The sequence below is a fragment of the Orcinus orca genome, chromosome 9 (genome assembly GCF_937001465.1).
Source record: "Orcinus orca chromosome 9, mOrcOrc1.1, whole genome shotgun sequence".
Lineage (NCBI taxonomy): Eukaryota > Metazoa > Chordata > Mammalia > Artiodactyla > Delphinidae > Orcinus > Orcinus orca.
Window position 1 is genome coordinate 55134604 of NC_064567.1, and position 20314 is coordinate 55154917.

Genomic DNA, 20314 nt, shown 5'->3' on the forward strand with positions numbered 1-20314 from the left:
TACAAGCAACTCATGCAGCTCAGTATCAAGAAAACAAACAACCCAATCCAAAAATGGGCAGAAGACCTAAATAGACATTTCTCCAAAGAATATATACAGATTGCCAGCAAACACGTGAAAGAATGTTCAACATCACTAATCATTAGAGAAATGCAAATCAAAACTATAATGAGGTACCACCTCACACCAGTCAGAATGGCCATCATCAAAAAATCTACAAACGATAAATGCTGGAGAGGGTGTGGAGAAAAGGGAACCCTCTTGCATTGTTGATGGGAATGTAAATTGATACAGCCACTATGGAGAACAGTATGGAGGTTCCTCAAAAAACTAAAAATAGAACTACCTTACGACCCAGCAGTCCCACTACTGGGCATGCCCTGAGAAAACCATAATTCAAAAAGAGTCATGTAGAGGACTTCCCTGGTGGCACAGTGGTTAAGAATCCATCTGCCAATGCAGGGAACACGGGTTCGAGCCCTTGTCTGGGAAGATCCCACATACTGTGTAGCAACTAAGCCCATGCACCACAACTATTGAGCCTGTGCTCTATAGCCCGTGTGCCACAAGTACTGAGCCACGTGCCACAACTACTGAAGCCCACCCACCCAGAGTCCGTGCTCCGCAATAAGAGAAACCACTGAAATTACAAGACTGTGTGCCACAACGAAGAGCAGCCTCCACTCGCCGCAACCAGAATAAGCCCGCGTCCAGCAACAAAGACCCAACGCAGCCAAAAATATAAATAATAAAATAAATAAATATTTTTAAAAAGAGTCATGTACCACAGTGTTCACTGCCGCTCTATTTACAATAGCCAGGACATGGAAGCAACCTAAGTGTCCATGGATAGATGAATGTATAAAGAAGATGTGGCAAATATATACAATGGAATATTACTCAGCTATAAAAAAAACGAAATTGAGTTATTTGTAGTGAGGTGGATGGACCTAGAGACTGTCATACAGAGTGAAGTAAGTCAGAAAGAGAAAAATAAATACTGTATGCTAACACATGTATAAGGAATCTAAAAAAAAACAAAAAAAAGGTTCTCAGGAACCTAGGGGCAAGACAGGAATAAAGACGCAGATGTAGAGAATGGATTTGAGGACATGGGGAGGGGGAAGCATAAGCTTGGACGAAGTGAGAGAGTGGCATGGACATACATACACACCAAATGTAAAATGGATAGCTAGTGGGAAGCAGCCACATAGCACAGGGAGATCAGCTTGGTGCTTTGTGACCACCTAGAGAGGTGGGATAGGGAGGTTGGGAGGGAGATGCAAGAGGGAGGAGATATGGGGATATATGTATATGTATAGCTGATTTACTTTGTTATACAGCAGAAACTAACACAGCATTGTGAAGCAATTATACTCCAATAAAGATATTTAAAAGAAACAAAAAAGCCAAGCACTGAGGAGTAGGAGAAAGGAAATAGTACCCTTATAGTAAGTACAGTTATGACATTGAAAACAAAAGAGAAGTGACTCCACCACCCCACCACCCCAAAAAATCTCTCAAAACTAAACTGAGAAATCTGAGTATCTATCTCCAGACTCAGTCTATCAGTGTGAGTCCAATCCTCTCCCGGCCCACACTGCTCTCAAGTGAGATTGATGTAAGGGAACTGGCCTTTATAATTAGGGACACAAGCCTATAGTAAGAGTAAACTTTGGTGTAAAATAACAGTTAAATGGTCAATGAGAGGCAAGTTTCTCACTTTTTCTTTTGTAAAAGTAGTTCCATTTCTGTGCTTTCCCGGTGGCAGTTGACACCTCTAGAAAGCTGAGATGCCAGCTCATTAAAGGGCCCAGGCATTAGGGGATCACTTACCTACTACCATCCTTTTGCAACAACAGTAAAATCAATCTCTGCTGTTCAAATTGGGATCTCCTATTACATTAGAGTGCAGCGTTCAAAGCAACAGTGGGGGAAACGCCAATGTTTGTAAAGCTGAGGAAATCCTATAGCTGGGCATATTGTAACTGGGAAGGCATGAGGGGGAGGCAGATCCCCACCTTGGGTAACTCAAGACCCCCACAGTGCCTCAGAGGAAGAGAGCTTGGTCTGGTTTTTGCCTGCCATCTGCACTGCCTGGGCCCTAGGCTGTTGTTACTTCTCTGTTTCACCAACAGAGGCCAGGACAACTTGTCATATCGATAAACAAGCTAACAACTCAAAAGGCTTTTTTTCTAAACTACTAACTTCACTGTGAATTGAACTAAAGAACTATCGAGCAAAGAGGGTTTTTCAGACTTGAAGAAAACCACTTCCCAGAGGGGAATCTCCACTGGAGAGTCACATGGGCTGGGAAGCACTGGGAAAATGCAATCCTGATCAAAGGAAGCTCCTTCCCCCAGCATAAACCAAAGGCTGTGTTCTTAACCAGAGAAGGAAACTTACAATAGAAGTAATAATTAAGTACTGAAATTCATATGATATAGGTGGCAATGCAGGGATTTCACATTAAATGAAGCCTCAAATATTCATTCAATAACAGAAGTACCTTAGAACAATTTTTTTATTGGAGTATAATTGCTTTACAATGTTGCATTAGTTTCTGCTGTACAGCGAAGTGAATCAGCTATATGTATACATATATCCCATCTGTCTTGGACCTCCCTCCCCCGCCCCATCCCACCCATCTAGGTCATCACAGAGCACAGAGTTGAGCTCCCTGTGCTATACTGCAGGTTCCCACTAGCTATCTATTTTACACATGGTAGTGTATTTATGTCAACCAGATCTCCCAATCCATCCCACCCTCCCCTTCCCCCTCCCCTGTGTGCACACATCCATTCTCTACATCTGAGTCTCTATTCCTGCCCTGCAAATAAGTTCATCTGTACCATTTTTCTAGATTCCACATACATGCGTTAAGTTGGTGGGAATGTAAATTGATATAGCCACTATGGAGAACAGTATTATGGAGGTTCCTTAAAAAACTAAAAACAGAACAATTTTTGAACTATCTTACTTAGACTCATTTTTCCCCTAAAGAATTATTTAATCCATATATATGAAAAAGCAAGTTTTCTCTGTTATAAAACAAGACATGTGATTTCCCCTCACACACACACGATACTTGTTTTTTGTATATATTCTTTTTATATTTTCTTTTACATTCTCATGCTATGTGGATTTTTACTGATCTAATGCCATTATGTTTTTTTAAGTTGCAGTAAACTACCTATCATAAAAATCTCCAATTTTATGTGCACATTTGAATGATTTTTTTAGTAAGTTTGCCAAGTTGTGCAACCATCCCAATAATCCAGTTTTAAAACATTTTCATCACCCCAATGAGATCCCTCATAACCATTTATAGTTACTTGCTGTTCCCACACGCAGGCTCTAGCAAGCTCTAATCTACTTTCTGCTTCCATAGACTTGTCTTTTCTGAATATTTCATGTAGATCATAATATGTGGTCTTTTGCATATGACTTTTTTCACTTAGCATAACATTTTTAAGGTTCATACATGTTGTAAGTCTATATCAGTACCTCATTCCTTTTTATTGCTGAATAGTATTCCCTTATACAGATATGACACATTTTGTTTAATCCATTTATCAATTGATAAATATTTGGGGTGCTTCCACTTTTTGGCTATTATGGATAATACTGCTATGGACATTCCCATGCAAGTCTTTATTAATAATACTGCTATGAACATTTGTGCATAAGTCTTCATGTGGACATATGTTTTTATTTCTCTTCAACTCATTTTAAAGCACAGAAAATGAAGAACACAGAGATAAAAAAAAGAGCCTTCTTGTTTAGACTTAGAGTAAGTTTATACAATGTTTTCAATTGTTTAAGGAACTACTGCACTTTAAGAAAAAAACTTTTTTAATATAAAATAACATGCACATTGAAGAAAATTTGGGAAATTAAGAAATATAGCACCTATCAACCCAACATTCAGACATCATTACTACTGAAATTTTAAAGACTTTTCTTTTAGTGTTTTTATTTATTTATTTGTTTGTTTATTGGCTGTGCCACGAAACTTGTGGGATCCCTTAGTTCCCCGACCCAGACCCTCAGCAGTGAAAGCACAGCGTCCTAACCACTGGACCACTAGGGAATTCCCCAGTCTTTATTTTATACGGATGTATTTTTACACAGTTTATCTCATACTGTATATGCAGTGCTCTATCTTGCTCTTTAAATGAGTATTTCACATAAGCACATTTAAATGACTGTATAATATTCCATCATATGTGATACACCATCTCTTATTTAACCATTTCCCCATTGTTCAACATTTAGGTTCATTTATTCAGTAAATATTTATTGAATGCCTAATGTGCACCAGAAACTATACTAGGCACTAATGATATATGAGCACAAACAAGCATAATCACCATCTTCATGGAACTTATAGTCTAACACATCACTATTATAAATAATGTGATTAAAATCCTCAGCACAAACCTGTATTCTCATTTTATATTAATTTCTCAGAACCGAACCTTAAAGGTAGAATTTTGGGGTGAAAGAACATTAATATTTTTAAGACTCTTAAGAAATATTGACAAGTTGCTTCCCAGAAAGGTCATACAAATTTGCATTCTTATTGGCAGTGTATAACAGTAGCCATCTCACCATTTCTTTGTCAATGCTGCATTTTTTTTAAGATTGTTTGATATGGACCATTTTTAAAGTCTTTATTGAATTTGTTACAGTATTGCTTCTGTTTTGTGCTTTGGTCTTTTGGCCGCGAGTAATGTGGGATCTTAGCTCCCCGACCAGGGATCGAACACGCACCCCCTACATTGGAAGGCGGAGGCTCAACCACTGGACTGCCATGGAAGTCCCAATGCTGCATTTTTAACCAAGCTTCCAGCTGCTTCAAAATCTTTTTGGAAATGGACAGGAATATTTCCATATTAATAAAATTCAACTCTTCTATCTCCCATTTTCAAACTTCTATTATTCACTACTACAAAGTCATCTTCTTTAGCTGATAACACAGCTAAAGAAAACTTTGATGACTAATAAATCTTGTATAACAGAAGTTTTCCCAAACACCTGTCCATGTAGCAATTTATTTTCTTAATAAAAATCTTTTCCCTTTGGAGATACCACTTACATTTGATACCTCTAGCATATTAAATAATTTAATATAATTTTCAAAATGTACTGGTAGGGGTTTCCCTGGTGGAGCAGTGGTTGAGAGTCCACCTGCCGATGCAGGTGACACAGGTTCGTGCCCTGGTCCGGGAAGATCCCACATGCCACGGAGCGGCTGGGCTCGTGAGCCATGGCTGCTGAGCCTGCACGTCCGGAGCCTGTGCTCCTTAACTGGAGAGGCCACAACAGTGAGAAGCCTACGTACCGCAAAAAAAAAAAAAAAAAAAAAAAAGTACTGGTAGTTAGGATTGGAATATTTGGGGGATGCCTTTTCTCTAAGATTGAAATTTGGAGGCAAGCTCTAGACAATTATCCAAGCAACTGGGGGAGCAATCTGAATGATTTCATAAGCTATAATAATGGTTCAGGTATGATAATTTACAAAAGCTGAAGGCAACTTTTGTCTTCAGCTACAGAGTGGTTTCTCTAGTATCCTGACTGAGCTTTCTTTTGATACTTCAGAACTGTCCATAGCTTCAATTGGCAGTCCCAACAGACTTATGGAATTCTTTATCAAAACAATAACCAACATATGGGGGGCAAGGAGAGAAATTAGTGAGGACCTCTGGAATCAAATTTAAATCAAATGAATTTAAAAGCAGACGAAACAAATACATGACTTATTCTATGTCAACATTCTAAGAAACAGAATAGTATACTTCACTGAATGGTTATAGAATCACTAGTTCAAGTTGAAAGAAACCTTACAAATCTGTAGCCCAACCCTCTCTTATTTTACAACTACAACTCATGAAAATGAAATGAAATGACCTATCTGTGGTCCCACAGCAATGCATAAAAGAGACAGAACTTCAACGAAGGACTTTTGCTCCAAAACCAGATTTAGTCACCATGCAACAATTTTGACTTCTCAGCAAGCTCTGTTTTTTTTTTTTTTGGCCTTGCCATGCAGCATGCAGGATCTTAGTTCCCGCACCAGGGATCAAACTCCGAGCCCCATGCAGTGGAAGCACGGAGTCTTAACCACTGGACCACCAGGGAAGTCCCTCAGCAAGCTCTTAAAATGATATTCTACCTGTAAAGGAAATGGTAAATAACAGTAGCTACCATTTACTTTATTAAATATTTTCAATGTACGAGGCTCTTTGTACACACTTTCTCACTTAATCCTCACAGCCACCCTATGGTATGTGGCAAATGAGGAAAATGAACTAAGAGCAATTAAGTGATTTGCTCAGAGTCACACAGTTAGGAAGTACTACACACAAGGAGTGGAACCTAGACTGTGCTACATAAAGTGTGGTCCGTAAGACCAACTTATTAGAAATCAGAATTTCAGGCCCCACCCAGACTTATTGGTCATAGTCTGCCCTTTAAAAAGATTCTCCAGTAATTCATATGCAATTGAAGTTTGAGAAGCAATGGTAAAACCCAAAGCTTAATTTTCTTAACGATTTCACAATACTACCTCAAACGTCTGGAAAAGTCAAGGAGACTATTAAAAATAATTGTGTAGACATCGCATAACCAAGAATTAAAGACAACCCACTGCTTTAAGAACTTTTAAACATTAACATTCAACTCTAAAAGGAAAACTGCAAATGACCAGTATCTAAAACCTGCAGAGCACACAATGTTCAGTACCATCAAATGGTATATTTCTATCAATTCCAACGAAATTTTAATCTATAAAACAAAAGAAATAAAATTTTAGTCTACAAAAGCAAAGAAATTCTGATATTGTTATTAATGGGAATCTCACAAATATGTGAAAATCTGGTAAGTTTATGGGGAAAGCTTCAATTCTCAATATTCTATCTTATTTCCCTCCCTTCACATGGGAGGAAGGAGAAGAGTAACTCCCATTTGAAAAAGAATTGAAAAACCATAAAGTGTTGCATCTAAGAAAAATTATCACAAATATATTCAGATGGTGTTCTCATTAGGTAATAAGGACTAAAAGAACATTTAAAACCTGACAGCAAGTTGAATACAAAACTCCCAACCCTTGCCCACAGGAACACATTCAAGTTTAGTCTTCTTGCCATGATCCCTCCAAAAGAAACAACTTGATATTTTTGAATCTATAAACAACACATGGAACCTGTAAAGTACAGCATAAATAATAAGCAAAAATTATTTGCCAGAACTTACAGTGAAAAAGCTATGAGAAGGGGAAAAAGGGGCTCTAAACAGTACAATTAGTGTTACAAAGTTATATTAACACATAAATAATTTCAGTGTCAGGTCATAGGATTCACATGCATATTTTATCAACTGTAAGAAATAATTTTTCAATCTGACCCTGATCCTTCTGTGTACTTTGAAGTCTGCAAATCAGCAGTATAGCCTATAAGTTTAAAGAAATTTAGAAAGAATTGTGAAGTTAAAAGGTACTTTTGATGTTTGTTCTTTTTCTTCCATCACAAGGGCATTCGATACAACCACCACAACCACTGATGAGTGGAAAATGTTAATGCCCAAGAGATTTCCATAGCAGGCATACATATTCACTTAACCCTTTAAGACCACTGCCTGTCATAGGCCAGAGGTTAACTCGATGCCTCAGCGTCCTAAGTTCCTAAGCCCTGTAAACCTCCCCCCTTTTTAATAACTCTCTCATTACTGTCACTGAGCCTCATTCCCACCTACCCCCACAATCAGTCCCTAACTTCTCTTCCTGCCTTGTCACCCCTCATTTCACACAGTGTTTCAGGATGAACCTTCTGGAGCGCAGCTCACATGACAGTACTCTGTGCTCAAAAACCTTCAGTGGCTCCCCTCTATTTACAAAAGGAAATTCATATGCACAATCTGACTCTTAGGGCCTTTTATAATATGGCCCAAATTACCTTGTCCATTTATTTTCCACACTTCCTCCACACCAACCTTAGTTTCAGGTCTGAACTCCTTGCTATTTTCCACCTCACAGCTTTTCCCTTCCTTGACTTCACTAACAGCAATCTGGACTAACTGAGTTTGAATCCCAGATTGATCCCTTACTAGCTGCGCAGCTTTGGGAAAGTCATTTATCCTCTGTGTCTCATGTGTAAAACAGCAACAGCATCTAAATTACAGGGATGATATAAGAAACACTGCAGTCAATAAAGCATATGCCAAGCATTTAGAACAGTCCCTGGCACAGTCCCTGGCTAACTATTACGTAAGGTTAGCTATTGTTATTGTTACCATATTATTTTCTTCCTAAAATCTTGAATGTTTACCATCACTCTCCCCTTATTCTCAGATGTGAATGTTTTTCTCCCCCCATCTTTATGCTCAAACCCACCCTTCAATATCCAGCTCAAAGAAGACCTTCTTCATGAATTCATCTCAACTTCTCTTAAGGAATGCTTGGCATTTAGTAGGCAATGAAATTTATTTGTTGAAAGAATAAGATTTAGCAATGACCATGCCGCATTGTAAATGCCTGTAAATGTCTGTGTGCTCTACTGATATTTAACTCTTTGAGGGCAACTACAGCCATAACCCCAGCATTGGCTCAATGCCTAGTCCCTAGTGTCCTTAACATATATCCATTATATGAACAAATAAATGAAAGTTGAACTTCTCTAGCATCATATTTGTACTTGTCATATGTCCAATTTCATATTAATCATGGTATATTATTTAATATATATATATAATATTAATATATTGTATTAGTTGAGGTAAGATCCATATCTGATTTGTATTTAGATCCCCAGCTACTGGCATACACTCATATATACTAGGTACATAATTTTTTTTTTAATGCATAGATTTAAAAAATTTATTTATTTTATTTTTGGCTGCATTGGGTCTTCGTTGCTGCGCACAGGCTTTTCTCTAGTTGCGGTGAGCGGGGGCTACTCTTCATTGTGGTGTGAGGGCTTCTCATTGCGGCAGCTTCTCTTGTTGCGGAGCATGGGCTCTAGGCACACGGGCTTCAGTAGTTGTGGCACGCGAGCCCAGCAGTTGTGGCATGCAGGTTTCAGTAGTTGTGGCACATGGGCTTCAGTAGCTGTGGCTTGCGGGCTGTAGAGTGCAGGCTCAGTAGTTGTGGCACATAAGCTTACTTGCTCCGCGGCACGTGGGATCTTCCCAGACCTGGGTTCGAACCCATGTCCCCTGCATTAGCAGGCGGATTCTTAACCACTGTACCACCAGGGAAGCCCCCTAATTTTTTAAAAAGGAAGAATGGAAGGAGACAGGGAAGGAAGGAAGGAAGGGAAGGAGGGAGGGAGGGAGGGAGGAAGGGAGGAAGGAAGGAAGGAAGGAAGGAAGGAAGGAAGGAAGGAAGAAACAGAGAGAGAGAGGGAGGGAGGGAAAAAAGGGAAGGAGGGAATGTGTCAAACACTAGTGCTAATGTATTATATGAATCATTTCCCTTTTGCTAATTCCCACTGTCAGAATGTTTCCATCCAGACTGATAGAAAATTCACTATGCCATAAAAATTAATTTTGTTATGCAAGATTTCTCTACATTCCAAAAAGCATATGCCAACCACACTGCCAAGGGTTTTTTTTTACAAACTCCTCTCTCTAGTGTCTCCTTATAAAAAGAAAAAAGTGGCATGGCGGGTAGGTCTCCAACAAGCAGTAGAACTGTCAAAGAGTTTTTTCTGTTCATTTTCCTTATGAACAATCCTTATGGTTTGTGTCAGTCCCATGGCTCAAAGTTAGAGCAGGAATTTCTCCCTTTCCCCCATCCCCACAGTGAAATTCAAGCATCCTCCTTCCTCTGGAATGCTTCTTGGTATCAGCTAAGCAAGATTGTGATAGTCTCCAGAGCTCAATAAAGACTATGCCAACAAGGAAAGAGAAGGGTGCGGGAAGGAAGGCTCCACAGCTCTACTCTGCCCAGAATCCCACTCCCTGGCATGGCTGCCCTCTGACATTGTTCTCCCTTCTGGTCACTATCACCAAGTCAGAAGGCAGAGGCCAAGAACATACCCAAGAGCTTTCAAGCAGAGTTCTCAGGTCACAGCCTCCTCAGGAACTCCAAGAACAGTTGGGCCTGTCTGACATAGTCAACAGAATGTTCAAGCAAGGCAAGAAGGAAATGCATTGCTTGTTTCCATATTAGTATCTGACCTGTAGCCAAGGCATTGTAAGGAAAAGTGACAGAAAAATTTCAAAAAATTGTCTACAATGAAAATTGCTGGGAGGAGAGTACTATGGTGGTAACGTACGTAGCATAGGGAGCCAAGCTGACCTGGACACAAACCCAGCTCCCCGTCTTACTCCCTATATGAACCCTTGCATTTTACCTAAACTCTATAAGCATCTGCCAGTTATAATGATTCAATAAAGTAATGTTTATAGTACACCTAGCACATAGTAAACACTCAACAAATGATAGCTATCGATGTAAAAAATGATTCTTAGAAGCTGTCCATGAACCATGAAATTATGTTCTTGTCAATGAGGATTTGCTCTTATTGTTATTGCTGTTTATTTTGTCCAATCTTTAAATAGAATATTTTGACACTGATCAAGCATTTAATCGAGTAAATTAATATAAATATAAAAAATTTCTAAACAACTCAACATAGTAAATAAATTCAAATAAAATCTGATACTTAAAATGGCTTAAAAATTTACATATAAGACATGACACCATAAAACTCCTAGAAGAGAACATAGGCAAATCATAAATCTTACCAATGCTTTCTTAGGTCAGTCTCCCAAGGCAATAGAAATAAAAGCAAAAGAGAGGCATGAACTTATATATACTACCAAATGTAACATAGATAGCTAGTGGGAAGCAGCCGCATAGCACAGGGAGATCAGCCTGGTGCTTTGTGTCCACCTAGAAGGGTGGGATAGGGAGGGTGGGAGGGACACACAAGAGGGAGGAGATATGGGGATATATGTATACGTATAGTTGATTCACTTTGTTATAAAGCAGAAACTAACACATCATTGTAAAGCAATTATATTCCAATAAAGATGTTAAAAAATTTTTTTAAATAAACAAATGTGACCTAATCAAACTTATAAGCTTTTGCACAGCAAAGGAAACTGTAAACAAAACAAAAAGGCAACCCACGGACTGGGAAAAAATATTTGCAAATTATGTAACTGACATGGGTTTAATTTCCAAAATATGCAAACAGCTCATACAACTCAATAACAATAAAACAAACAACCCAGTTGAAAAATGGGCAGAAGACCTAAATAGACATTTCTCCAAAGAAGACATACAGATGGCCAATGGGCACATGGAAAGATGCTCATCCTCGCTAATTATTAGAGAAATGCAAATCAAAACTACAATGAGGTGTCACCTCACACCAGTCAGAATGGCCATCATTAAAAAGTCTACAAACAATAAATGCTGGAGAGGGCATGGAGAAAAGGAAACCCTCCCACACTGTTGGTGGGAATGTAAATTGGTGTAGCCACTATGGAAAACAGTATAGAGGTTCTTTAAAAAACTAAATATAGGGCTTCCCTGGTGGCGCAGTGGTTGAGAGTCCGCCTGCCGATGCAGGGGACACGGGTTCGTGCCCCAGTCTGGGAAGATCCCACATGCCCCGGAGTGGCTGGGCCCGTGAGCCATGGCCACTGAGCCTGCGCGTCCGGAGCCTGTGCTCCGCAACGGGAGAGGCCACGATGGTGAGAGGCCCGCGTACCGCAAAAAAAAAAAAAAAAAAACTAAAAATAGAGTTGCCATATGATCCAGCAATCTGACTCCTGGGCATATATCTGGATAAAACTCTAATTTGAAGATACATGCACCCCAATGTTCATAGCAGCACCATTTACAATTGCCAAGATATGGAAACAACCTAAATGTCCATTGACAGATGAATGGATAAAGAAGATATCTTCTTTATCCATTCATATATATATATATATGAATGGATAATATGGAATATTACTCAGCTATAAGAAAAGAATGAAATCATGCCATTTGCAGCAACATGGATGGGCCTAGAGATTATCATACTAAGCAAAGTTAAGTCAGAAAGAGAAAGACAAATACAATATAATATCACTTATATGTGGAATCTCAAATATAACACAAATAAACATATCTATGAAACAGAAACAGACTCACAGATATAGAGAACAGACTTGTGGTTGCCAAGGGGGGGTGACGGAGGGAAGGATTGGGAGTTTGGGATTAGCAGATGCAAACTATTACATATAGGATGGATAAAGCACAAGGTCCTACTGTATAGCACAGGGAACTATATTCAATATCCTACGATAAACCATAATGAAAAAGAACATGAAAAAGAATATATATATGTATATGGATCAATTTGCTGTACAGCAGAAATTAATACAACATTGTATATCAACTATACTTCAATAAAGTTTTTTTAATCTGATACTTAAATGAGTATTTCCAAAGACTGTGTGTATATTTTACTTGATGGAAAAATTAATTTTTTAATAAAGTCACCTATAAAATTACTGTCTTACTAATTTCCCATCATTCTCTATTATAAATGATGGGAAGTAAAAGACATAATATGCTGGCCTGAAAATTTTGTCTAAGGCCATTAAAATGCTGATCATTGAAATCAAACGATTGAACACTGATGATTCTAATTGTCTCTTGACAGTTTATATTTCCTGTGCAGCAGCAACCTAAGTATCTTTTGTTTGCTATTAGCTACCCATTTTCCTCCCTGAACCACAGAATTGCCCATAATCCCCAATTTTACACCCACTGCTTCTATCATTATGGCATTGCCCTCCCTTCATTGCCTAATAAGGCTGGGCAATACTTTCACTCCGCACAGTTTAATACACAGCACTTTAATTTTGAGGATGGAGAATATATAAAATGAATTATATATATATATGTATATATATATATATATATAATTCCTTGCTTTATTAGGCTTATTGTATTGCATGCTGTGTTTACTTAAAAAGAAAACTACTCATACTACGTATAACATCCAAAAATGTTGTATATGGGCCCTTACTGAATTCATAAAGCTTTCCTTATAAGGCCAGGATCATCATAAAATGTATTTGTGAACTGTTAATGGAAGAATATTTCCTATGTCTAGTCAGTAGCGTTCCCAAACTCTGCCAAGCTTTAAAAAAAAAAAAAATTCTGCATTAAAACACATAAGAATCAATGTTCCTCATTAGCAAATAATTCTTTGTTCATCAGTGAGCAATGCTACCAAAACGACAAATTAATAACTGTGGATTTTTCAGTTTTCGCATTTTAGTGAATGCTTCAAATAGATAGTTTAACTTAAAAGGTTACCCCACCAATCATCCTGAGTTCCCAGAAGTTAAGGAAAGAATGGTGCTGATTCAATCACTTTCATATACTTGCCAAAATAGAGGGAAAGAACCTTGCTCATCATAAGAGTAAATTCTCCTTTCTAAAGGGAGGATAATAATGCTAATCACCATTATAAAACTAATTAAAGAATTTTGAAATTATCTAAAAAGGTCCTCCAAGACCATTCAGAAAAGGAACACTATGTAATTTAAATAGTTTTTTGGTTGTGTATTACTTTAAAAATTACATCATAGGCTCTATATATTGGCCTGCACAGGATTGGATTATATTTCTAATAAAACAAAAGCCACTCAGCTTCTGCTGCTGCTGTAATTGGCACGTCAGTCTTTCTGCCCGGTTAGCAGAAGTTCCCATGAAAGATACTGAACCTACTTGAAGTTGTCAAAAATCCTTTAGAAAATAGGGGTTTTGGTGGAAGCAACCTGCCAATAATATTGAGCGAGCTAAATAAGGAAAAACGGCTAAGCAAGGCTGGCCCACATCCAAGCTCTGAACGCACTGTCGATGTGGCAGGGCATCCGTTCAAAAGATCATCTCCTCGGTAGCAGAAAAGCAAAGTTCAAAGTGAATGTTTCAAGGAAGCTAATTTCATGTTTGCATTTAATCTCCATATTAAAGAAACATCAGACAAATGGTATTTAGAGAAACTCTAAGGTTAAATCCAAATTCTGGGACTCAAACTATCTTTGCCTTTTGGGAGAATAGCCATTTGGGAGACTAAACAATAAATACAAAAATATTTTTACAAAGAACATTAGATTCCTCTATACTTTGTACTCTCAGAAGAAGAAAATGAGAGTATTCTGTTTCCTGATATACTGTGCTAACCATATTCATTAGTCATTGGAGATGACTCTATTCGATATATCTTTCTTTAAGGGCTATCTGGCTCTCTTTCCCTTGGAATTCCAAATGTGCCAGGCTGCCACATCATCTTCTCACCAAAGTATAAAATATTCCTGGACAGGTAAAATAGTCTCTTTCACATGCCTTTTACTTTGGATATTTATATTTCCTATGTAATTTTAATGTACCTGTAAATCAAAAGCATCTACTGGAAGCAAAAAGCAGACCCGGGGTTTGGTGATATTTTGTGGTGCCAGGACCAGGAGTTATTAATGCATGTCTAAGGTTTTCACATCTTTCATATGGGTTGTATGCCATCTGAATCTTATTAAACTGCCGATGGCCATGATTGAGCCAGATTACTATGCAGAAAAAATTGATACTGACAACAGAATGACTTCTGTTGAAACAGGCCTTCAAATTGAAATAATGGGGATTATATTGGAAAAAAATTCTTGAGCAAAGCTTTTTAATACATACAAATAATTGAGTAAACTAAGCCTACCCAATATCCTGCCTTCTGGTCTCTAGGCTCATCCACTGACCAGGCTTAGCCAACTTCAAACACCTGAGAGCTGATCCAATGATCCTGCCCAAGGTGGTGGGGCCCTGCTGGCTGTAACTCAGTGGGAAGCCATTACTGCAGTACAGACTGGAGAAAAGAAAACAGATTTTGTTTAATGGTTTTTCTCAAGTCTTTAGGAAAAGGGCAAAAGTAAATATAATTTCTATTCAGCCAGAGAGGGAGGGAAAACATTCACCCTAAAATCAAAGGAAGAAAAACAGAGGGTGGACCTTGGCTCTTTACATCTTATCCTTTTCCACAGAGAATTAAGACAGCTTACAGATTCGAGTAAAGAAAAGGATAGAGGAAAATTTAAGTGAGGTGCTAAGTTGTGACCTAGAAGAAAGAATATAAACTGACCCACCATGGCTGAGCTCCATGCTTCTTCCCAACTAAACCCAAAGAAGAGTAGGATAGTGGTGTGCTTCTCACTATCAGAGAATAGGCAACATACTAGTATTCAGTGGAAGCAGATATTTTCCTACTACTAATTTTTAAGAAAATTTTATGTGAGATCTCTTGCAGGCGTTCTAATTTATGTGATAGGCAAGGTCTTTGATGACATTCTCAAGGCAAATGTGATAACAGGTTTTACAGGTGTATCAGTTGGGGTTCTCTGGAAAAACAGATCTAAAGATGTATTTCAAGGATTGGCTCATGGGATTATGGAGGCTAGCACATCTGAAATCTGTAAGGCAGGCCAGCAGGCTGGAAACTCAAGGCAGAATTTCTGTTACAATCTTGGGGCAGATTTCTTTTTCTTTTTTCAGGAAACCTCAGTTTTTGCTCATAAAGCTTTCAACTAATTGGATGAGCCCACATACACTACCCAGGATAATCTCCTTTACTTACAGTCAACTGTTGTAAATGTTAATCACATCTACAAATTACCTTCACAGCAACAGCTAGACTAGTGTTTGACCAAACAACCGGGCACCATAGCTTAGCCAACCTGACACATAAAATGAACCATCATAACAGGCCTATGTTATTAATGCATCTCTCATAAAAGTTAAGGGCACATGAGCAGAAGAAAGGTGCCTGAGAGATCAAGGTAATTTGAGCCATCACCGTAAAGGATCACGTAAATAAATTATAATATATTCTTACAATGAAATAGTATGCAACCAGTAAATAGCGTGATTTCAAACAATATTTAATAACATAAGAAAACATTCCTGATTTAGTAATAAGTAAAAGAAACAGAAATTTTAAATATATATATACATATATATATATATATATGGTGTGTTCCCTACCTTGTAAAGTAAGTTACTAATTCATATAGTTTAGAATGGGAGGAAGTACTCCAAAATTTTAACAGCCGTATCTCTGAAACACAGAACTATAAGTGATTTTTATTATTTTCCTATATTTTCTATAATTTGTGTAAATTACTTTATAATTAGAAAAAAAGCATTGAATAGTCAATTTGACTATTTAAGATCCTAATTTAAGATCTTAATCCTGACTCCTGCCTGAATGGCACATTAACTCAGCCATTCTGCAGAGGCCTCATAGCACCTGCAGTCAGAGCCAAGGTTTCCCCCCAAAAGTGGTTCTAGATCTATACCAGACATGAATAAATGGTAAACTAAGGTCTTAAAGTTCTTTTCCATATATCATCTCCAAAATTATTTGGTTTAAGTTGCTTTCAAAGCAGAAGTAACTTAAGACAGTAAAATAAATTGCCAATGTTGCTCCAAGGAAATGTCTGGTTTTGAGCAGGCTTCGAGAAAGCAACTGGATAATTTACCTGCTGACTGGAATACAGCAAGGCCACTCACCCAAATGGTGGCAGAGTGAGGTCTAGGATAAATGAGCACCCTTTCCTATATTCTGCAGGCTCTTCCACGACAGGAGTAAGAGAATGGATGGTCTTCTCCCTTTCCACAAACCTACTATTCTCCCTCCCATGTGGCACTTCAATGGTATGTACTTCAGGTCATTTTCCATCTGGGTTCCTCCCTTCTGGAAGGCCAGATCTTCCAGAAGGGCACAATACCCAAGGACTAGGGTCTATATTTTACTCCCTGTCGTCCAGATCCTGGCACAGATGGAGGTAGGCAGCCCCCTTTGGAGCTGAGGTCATTCACTGCATTCCTTCTGATTCACAGAGTTCTACGGAATCCACATCAGAGGGGCTCCCAGAAATAACTCTGGCAAGTGATGGCACAAGATAAATTATACTTATCCATCCTCTTGGGTTGATTTAAGCCTTTCCACTAAGCACACTCATTCCCAAAATTTCTTCCCCCCCGGTCTGCCACAGTAGCTGAAAGTCCCACCCTAAGATTCAGTCCTTCGGGTTAAGGACTGGACACCTCTGTTAAAATGCAAATATATGACTCACAAGATGTAACACATAGATTCATTAGCACTGTTTACACTTTAGAGAGGCACAAGAAGGAAGCAGAATGGTCTTCAAAAATGACCAAGACTTTAGAATTCCACTTAGGTACATCCGTGTCAAATCCAGTCAGGACAGATCCATGCCAATGATAGATTTCCAGTTGGTTCTCCTATAATGGAGACTGACTTTGAGAGAAGGACAAATTTTTTTTCCTCCCCTATAAGCTCTAGCAGCTCTGAAATGTCTGGATATACAAGCTAGTATTGAGTCTTTTTCTAGGAATAAGATGTATGCCTCTTGCCAATTTGCAATGTTCTCTTGTATTAGCTGCCAGGGAACCCAGTGAGCACAAGAAAGGCACCCTTGAGAATGCAGCTCCATTGTCCCCAAAGAATGACAGTGAAGCAAACTTGGTAACGGTTTTGCAGGCTCACTGGCTGCCCATGGAATTTCAAAATGTTCTGGGCAGAGGCAGGTTCTACCACATGCCTTTTAAGTTTTGACTGTTGATGACTCTGGAGAACAGATCTAATTTTGCCATGAATCAAGGCTATCTCCAGGAAACGTCGAGTGGAACTTGGTTTCCTAACATGAAATGGTGCCAGGAATCGGAGGAGTCTACTGCCTGCCTAAAAGAAGCATGAGGCTTTTAAGACTCCAAGGGCAAAATTAGACTAATCTAAATTATAAATAAAACTCTTGGAGTTCCTTAAAAATAAGCACTATATAAATAAAAGGCATAGAATATCTGAAGTTTTAGAGTATATATTTGGACCCTTACGTATTTTGGCACACTGATTCTAGACATTCTATGAATGTGTGTATATTGTGAGCTTGTTGTGTGTCATGAGCTTGTTATCTCCCCAAGTCGGTCACCAACCCTTTCTTCTTGTCCTATTAACCACCCTTCATGTCATCTTCCTTAAACTTGCCATGTGCACCCTCCTTCCAGAGGCATACTCCATCAAGGTTTCTTTTTAGTTTTATCCTAGAATAAAATAAGCTTTAAGTCATTTTTTTTCTCAAATAAGAGTATAAAAACTAGATGCTTTTTTGAGCCTCACAAATATATAATGCTACTTATTTCTGTCCCACAAAACAGCACTTTGGCATCATCCCCTGGACATGCCACGCAAAGCCACATTTGGTGGATAACCCCTACATGGATAACCCCTACGTGAGAAGGCATTCTCTTCCCTGCCCAAGGCACTGGATTATCCTGCCTAATTGGCTACCATGTGTGGACCTCATTAGAAGAACTTGCAAGTGCTATACATGGTAAAGAATGTATTTCTGATAATATTTCAGTTAGGTTTGGACCAAGGCCAAGAGGCTCTCTGGCAGACTAAAGCCACTTTACCAACACTTCACTTTTAGCAAAAAGATTCGTGATAAGGAAATATAAGCAAGACATCTAGGATCAAAAGGTCACACCACCCCACTTCCTCACCCCACTCTTCCACCTCTTTTTAAGCGTGAGGAAACATTCCCAGGCAATTAGTCATGACCTCTTTTCTACCTCAGTCCTTCTCCTGCTAGTTTTTACTAAGAGAGTTTGCTTCAAGGGCTTTCGAAATTCAGGGTCAAGTTTTGGAAGATGTTTTTAAAGATGTGAATACCAGCACAACTTCATCCAATTGAACACAGCAATTCCTCCTCTAACACAGAATATTGTCGTTTCTAAATAAATTTTTATTATTTAAAAAAATGCTTTATTAATGAAGGGAAAGCCTGCATAATATAAATAATAACAGTGCTTGATTTAAAATAGTTTCTAGGAAAGGAATAAAAATATAGATTTCTGTGTATTATTTTGTTTTGTTGCTTCATATGCTCATGATTTGCCAAAGCCAATGAGAGAAAAAGGTGCCAGTTTTTGAGCCTGGTTTGAAATTCTACTTTAGCCACTACTAAGTGAGGAGACATGACCCATATGATTAATGGACTCATAAAGAAGTAAAGATGAACATTACATTAGAAGACATCCGAATAATTCTCTTACTCTAGGGATGAGAAACCCATGCCCACAAATGCTAAGTATCCTTAGAAGCAATCATACAAGGACCTTCAAGATGGCGGAGGAGTAAGACGCGGAGATCACCTTCCTCCCCACAAATACATCAGAAATACATCTACATGTGGAACAACTCCTACAGAACACCTACTGAATGCTGGCAGAAGACCTCAGACTTCCCCAAAAGGCAAGAAACTCCCCACGTATCTGGGTAGGGCAAAAGAAAAAAGAAAAAACAGAGACAAAAGGATAGGGACGGGACCTGCACCTCTGGGAGGGAGCTGTGAAGGAGGAAAAGTTTCCACACAATAGAAGCCCCTTCAAGGGCAGAGACTGCAGGCAGAGGAGGTGGGAAGCTTCGGAGCCACGGAGGAGAGCGCAGCAACAGGGGTGCAGAGAGCAAAGCGAAGAGATTCCTGCACAGAGGATCGGTGCCGACCAGCACTCACCAGCCCGAGAGGCTTGTCTGCTCACCCGCCGGGACAGGTGGGGGCTGGTGGCCGAGGCTCGGGCTTCGGAGGTCAGACCCCAGGGAGAGGAATGGGGTTGGCTGCCTGAACACAGCCTGAAGGGGTCTAGTGCGCCACAGCTAGTCAGGAGGGAGTCCGGAAAAACGTCTGGAGCTGCCTAAGAGGAAAGAGACCATTATTTCGGGGTGAGTGAGGAGAGGGGATTAAGAGCACAGCCTAAATGAATTTCAGATACGGGCGCGAGCCGTGGCTATCAGCGTGGACCCCAGAGACGGGCATGAAACGCTAACGCTTTGCTGCAGCCACCAAGAATCCTCCGTGCAAGAACAGGTCACTATCCACACCTCTCCTCCTGGGCGGCTATGCAGCCCGCCACTGCCAGGGTCCCGTGAAACAGGGACAACTTCCCCGAGAAAACACACGGCACGTCTCAGGCTGTTGCAATGTCACACCGGCCTCTGCCGCCACAGGCTCCCCCTGCATTCCGTACCCCTCCCTCTCCCTGGCCTGAGTGAGCCAGAGCCCCCTAATCAGCTGCTCCTTTAACCCCGTCCTGTCTGAGCGAAGAACAGATGCCCTCAGGCGACCTACACGCAGAGGTGGGGCCAAATCCAAAGCTGAAACCCAGGAGCTGTGCGAATAAAGAAGAGAAAGGGGAATCTCTCCCAGCAGCCTCAGGAGCAGCAGATTAAATCTC

At 39.4% G+C, this 20314-nt stretch overlaps 1 protein-coding gene across 22 annotated transcripts in view; it reads right to left on the reverse strand.

The window, feature by feature from the left end:
- The window catches only part of MTERF1 (mitochondrial transcription termination factor 1), a 547773-nt gene that overhangs the window by 384421 nt on the left and 143038 nt on the right, over nucleotides 1–20314 (reverse strand). For 2 of the 22 annotated variants that reach the window (XR_007479190.1, XR_007479189.1), the window contains exon 7: nucleotides 18128–19774. The exons of the other annotated variants lie outside the window; for them this stretch is intronic. The gene's annotated coding sequence lies outside the window, so the exon portion shown is untranslated. Of the gene's footprint in view, nucleotides 1–18127; nucleotides 19775–20314 lie in introns of those variants that run through there. 22 annotated transcript variants of the gene reach the window in all.